We start from the raw sequence: 4,685 nt of genomic DNA, 5'->3' as shown, positions 1-4,685 counted from the left end.
GCTAGCTCCAACAGGCTGCTCTTTCTGCAAGCAGTGGACAAAGCAGGTGGCTGCCAAACAACATTATAAGGGAGCATTGTGCAAGTTTAAACAAGCATGTTCTCTACTAGATCAGCAATGAAACAACTGGGACGACTTTAAGTGAGGAGTTACTGTATTTTTGTAATGCTCTAAGATACAGAAAACAAAGTTGCCTCTGATTTGCTTTTTGCAGCTTCTGCCTTGAAATCCACAGTAAGGCTGTGTACAGAATAACATACAGCTTCAGTGAACGTTTTCCCTCAGCTGCTCCTTGTCAAATTGATAACACATCTATTGGACAGCACTGCATTGGGAAACTTGCAATGCTTTGGCAGTTAGACTGGCTTTCTTCCAGCAGGATCCCAAAGCAGTTTCAAACTTGAATATCCATCAAGAGTTCAGCCACTTGAGTTAAGACATGTGAGACAGCAGGACAGGTTAGTTGTTGTAAAGTTGGCTTGGTCTCACCAGCCAAGCCAGTATGGCAAGTGCATGCAACAAGGAGTTTGGGAGGCAACCCTGAGCATAAGAAACTGACTTGGAAGCTGGCTTAACCGCACACTCTTAATTTTCACTTAAAATTGAAAACAGAGGGTGCTGATGCCTGATTCTGAACTAGGGGAGAGAAGCAGAAGAGACAAGGGTCTAGATCGTCGGGCTCAACGGGTAGTGATCAATGGCTCCATGTCTAGTTGGCAGCCAGTTTCAAGCGGAGTGCCCCAAGGGTCGGTCCTGGGGCCGGTTTTGTTTAATATCTTTATTAATGATCTGGAGGATGGTGTGGACTGCACTCTCAGCAAGTTTGCCGATGACACTAAACTAGGAGGCGTGGTAGATACACTAGAGGGTAGGGATCGGATACAGAGGGACCTAGACAAATTAGAGGATTGGGCCAAAAGAAACCTGATGAGGTTCAACAAGGACAAGTGCAGAGTCCTGCACTTAGGACGGAAGAATCCCATGCACAGCTGCAGACTAGGGACCGAATGGCTAGGTAGCAGTTCTGCAGAAAAGGACCTAGGGGTCACAGTGGACGAGAAGCTGCATATGAGGCAACAGTGTGCTCTTGTTGCCAAGAAGGCTAATGGCATTTTGGGCTGTATAAGTAGGGGCATTGCCAGCAGATCGAGGGACGTGATCGTTCCCCTTTATTCGACATTGGTGAGGCCTCATCTGGAGTACTGTGTCCAGTTTTGGGCCCCACACTACAAGAAGGATGTGGAAAAATTGGAAAGAGTCCAGCGGCGGGCAACAAAAATGATTAGGGGTCTGGAGCGCATGACTTATGAGGAGAGGCTGAGGGAACTGGGATTGTTTAGTCTCCAGAAGAGAAGAATGAGGGGGGATTTGATAGCAGCCTTCAACTACCTGAAGGGGGGTTCCAAAGAGGATGGAACTCAGCTGTTCTCAATGGTGGCAGATGACAGAACAAGGAGCAATGGTCTCAAGTTGCAGTGGGGGAGGTCTAGGTTGGATATTAGGAAACACTATTTCACTAGGAGGGTGGTGAAGCACTGGAATGCGTTACCTAGGGAGGTGGTGGAGTCTCCTTCCTTGGAGGTTTTTAAGGCCTGGCTTGACAAAGCCCTGGCTGGGATGATTTAGTTGGGAATTGGTCCTGCTTTGAGCAGGGGGTTGGACTAGATGACCTCCTGAGGTCCCTTCCAACCCTGATATTCTATGATTCTAAGGGTCTGTTTTCAAATGTAGGTACTACAGTAGTGATACTCAGACCTCAGTGGTTCAGGAGCCAAATTAGTGATAAACATTACCCAAAAGAGCCACAGTGGTGTGAATTCATTGTTTCATTTTCTCTCTTTCTAAGCTATATCTCTATATATCTAGAATTAGTCTCACAGCAAAATGACTGACCAAGTATTCTACAATTGGCTAATAACATAGTAAAAGCATCCTGATTGGTTAATAACTTAGATTGCTTAATAATTAAATCACACATGGCTTTAATATCATGTTCTGCAAAGAGCCCCGGGAGACACATTAAAGAGCCCCTTGCAGCCCCCAATCCTCAATCTGAATAATTCTGTGCTACAGTTAGGGAGCCCCTGGCTGAGTTGGTATTTGGACACTCAGACAGGTATTTAAATGAACAGAGAGGGTATTTAGATGCCTTATTGTCAGTAGTAAGTGTCTGGATGCTGGATTGGGCTACCATGCTTTGCCTCTTTTTCCATTTCTTTGCTTAGCAATATATTTCACTTCCATGTACAGGCGCTAGTTGTTGGGCTTGGACATTTTTTTGACCCTGTCTCTCAAATGCTAAGTTTACCAGCCCTGGGTGAAAATATAATTTGCTTTCCCCTAGTCCATGCATGTTTAAATCAGTCGTGTCCCGTACCAGTGGTATAACTTTACCTACCTCCCAATAATTTCTGCTCTATCAGCTGACTTTGGAACAAGCAGAATTAGTTAACTCCCAATCTGCTGGGCTCAATTGTGGCTGTCCTTGCTCCTCTTCTAGGTATACAAGAAGTCTTCAGGCACTCAGGCTCTTCCTCCCACACCTGGGCTGATCTACTCCCTCTCCCTCCCCCAAATCATGTTAACTGTAGTGGCCCAGCCATGCTGCTCCCTCACTTAAAAAACAAAAAACAAACCAAAAAAAACACCAAGTGGCACCTGGGGTGTTCTGCACCCCACATCCCTCTCCCCCTATTAAGGGTTTTTCTTCACTGCTAAGGTGACTCCAGTGATCAGCACCCTGGTTAACCTTGCCTGTGTGTGAGCAGCCATATTCAAATTACTGTGGTCTCACTTGTGTTTTATTCACCCTTGTGAGGCACTAGCACTTTTGGGAAGCATATCCCATGATTTTTTCTGCTGCAATAAACTGAGCCACTCTGTTTTCCAGTGAATTATGGGATAACCTGTCTATCCTTCTGAGCACATGGGCACAGGGGATTGTGGGAAGGCACTGGAGGACTGTCTGAGCCTGCATCCTCACTGCAAAGTGGGCAGGTTGCTAGCCAAGTGACAGCGGCACCAGAGCTCTAGCCCACGCTTGGTAGCCTGGATTTAAAGCACTGCCAAATTCAGGTGAGAGGGATTGTGGACAGACAGGAAATAAGTTAGGTGCAACATCTGTGTTACTTCTGCAATGAAGATAAGCCTGACCATCAGCTCAAAGTGAAGGTGATGGGAGCTGTGTATGTGCAGTCTCTTTGCAAATCAGCCCAAGGTGTCCTAAATTAGGCATCTGAAACTAAGGCAACACAAATTAGTGGACACTTTAAAAACATTTATTTAAACTTTGTCTGAAGTGACTTGCTTAAGATCATAAAGCAAACCTGTGGTAGAGAGGAGATTAAATCCTTGGCTTACTCTTCAGTGCTCAGTCTACTAAATCACAGTGCCTTCTAGGCCAGCGATTCTCAAACAGGGGTCTGGGGCCCCTTGGGGGGCTACCAAGTATGGAGGGCATTAGACTCTCTAGGGCCCAGGGCAGAAAGCAAAAGCTGCACTGCAAGGGACTGCAGCCCGGGACCCTGAGCCCCACCACCCCAGGCTGAAGCTGGAGCTTGAGCAACTTAACTTTGCGGTGCCCCCTGTGATGTGGGGCCCGAGCAACTGCCCTGCTTCCTACCCCTTAATGTTGGCCCTGGCTTTTATATGCAGAAAAACAGTTGTTGTGACACAGGTGGGCTGTAGAGTTTTTACTGTATGTTGGGGGGGGGGGGGCTCAGAAAGAAAAAGGTTGAGAACCCCTGTTCTAGGCTGTTCATGGATATCTTTGGCCTAATGAAAAGGTCCATGTTAACCCACTGTCCCTTTGCTCTTAGGGAAAAGTAGCTGACAACATGATGTTTACTATCTGTAACCCTCTTCCAGTATGAAGGACAGGTAGTAACTGACTTGGTTTGTTCCCCATTAAATATAACAATGTCATTGCAGCTTTGTAAAGTGTTCTAGAATGAGAATTTTGCTATGCAGTAGAAAAAGTTAAAAATGAAAGTCACATAAAATAACATGTTGCACTTATTTCTGTGGAAAAAGAAAGCAAGGTAGCCAAAATATTAGAGAGACTCATTTCAAAACTAGAATCTAAAAGTTTATCATCTTCTAGAGGTAGCAGTAACTTTCTTTCTCCTTAGCACAGTGGGACAACATCCCTTTCTCCTCATACTGTGGCTGCCTTCAGAACAAATCTTTTGAAAGAGAACACATAAGTTACAGAGCCAGATTTTCAAAGTGTGTGCCCCAATGTAGGGTCAGTTACAAGTGTGGTTGCAGTGGTTAGGTGCTTTTCAACTTCAAAGCACTCTCTGCAGTCTTTAGGCTAACCCACATCTCTTTTCTTTTCTAGTCCTTCCGGGAACTTCCTATGGGTGAATTTTCTTAAGGCATAGAATTGCAACACTCAAGAATCTTCTATAAAGCCAAATTAAGATAATCACCCATTCCGTATTCCAAGGGATGTCCTTTTATTTTGTGCCTAATGTAGGGTTACCATCCGTCCGGGTTTTCCTGGACATGTCCGGGTTTTTCAGCCTTAAATGGCCGTCCGGGGGGGCTTTCTAATTAAGTAGAAATGTCCGGGATTTCCCCTCCTGAGGAGTGCGGCGCGGCTGATTGGACGCCTGGCCTGATAGAAAGCCGCTCGCAGCCACTAGGGCCTCTAGCAGCCAGAGTCCCTCCCCTTCCCCCGC

The sequence above is a fragment of the Terrapene carolina genome, unplaced genomic scaffold (genome assembly GCF_002925995.2).
Source record: "Terrapene carolina triunguis isolate 2854851 unplaced genomic scaffold, T_m_triunguis-2.0 Scaffold29, whole genome shotgun sequence".
NCBI classification, from domain to species: Eukaryota; Metazoa; Chordata; order Testudines; family Emydidae; genus Terrapene; species Terrapene triunguis.
The sequence above is the reverse complement of the archived record's forward strand: the minus strand, read 5'-3'. Positions refer to the sequence as shown.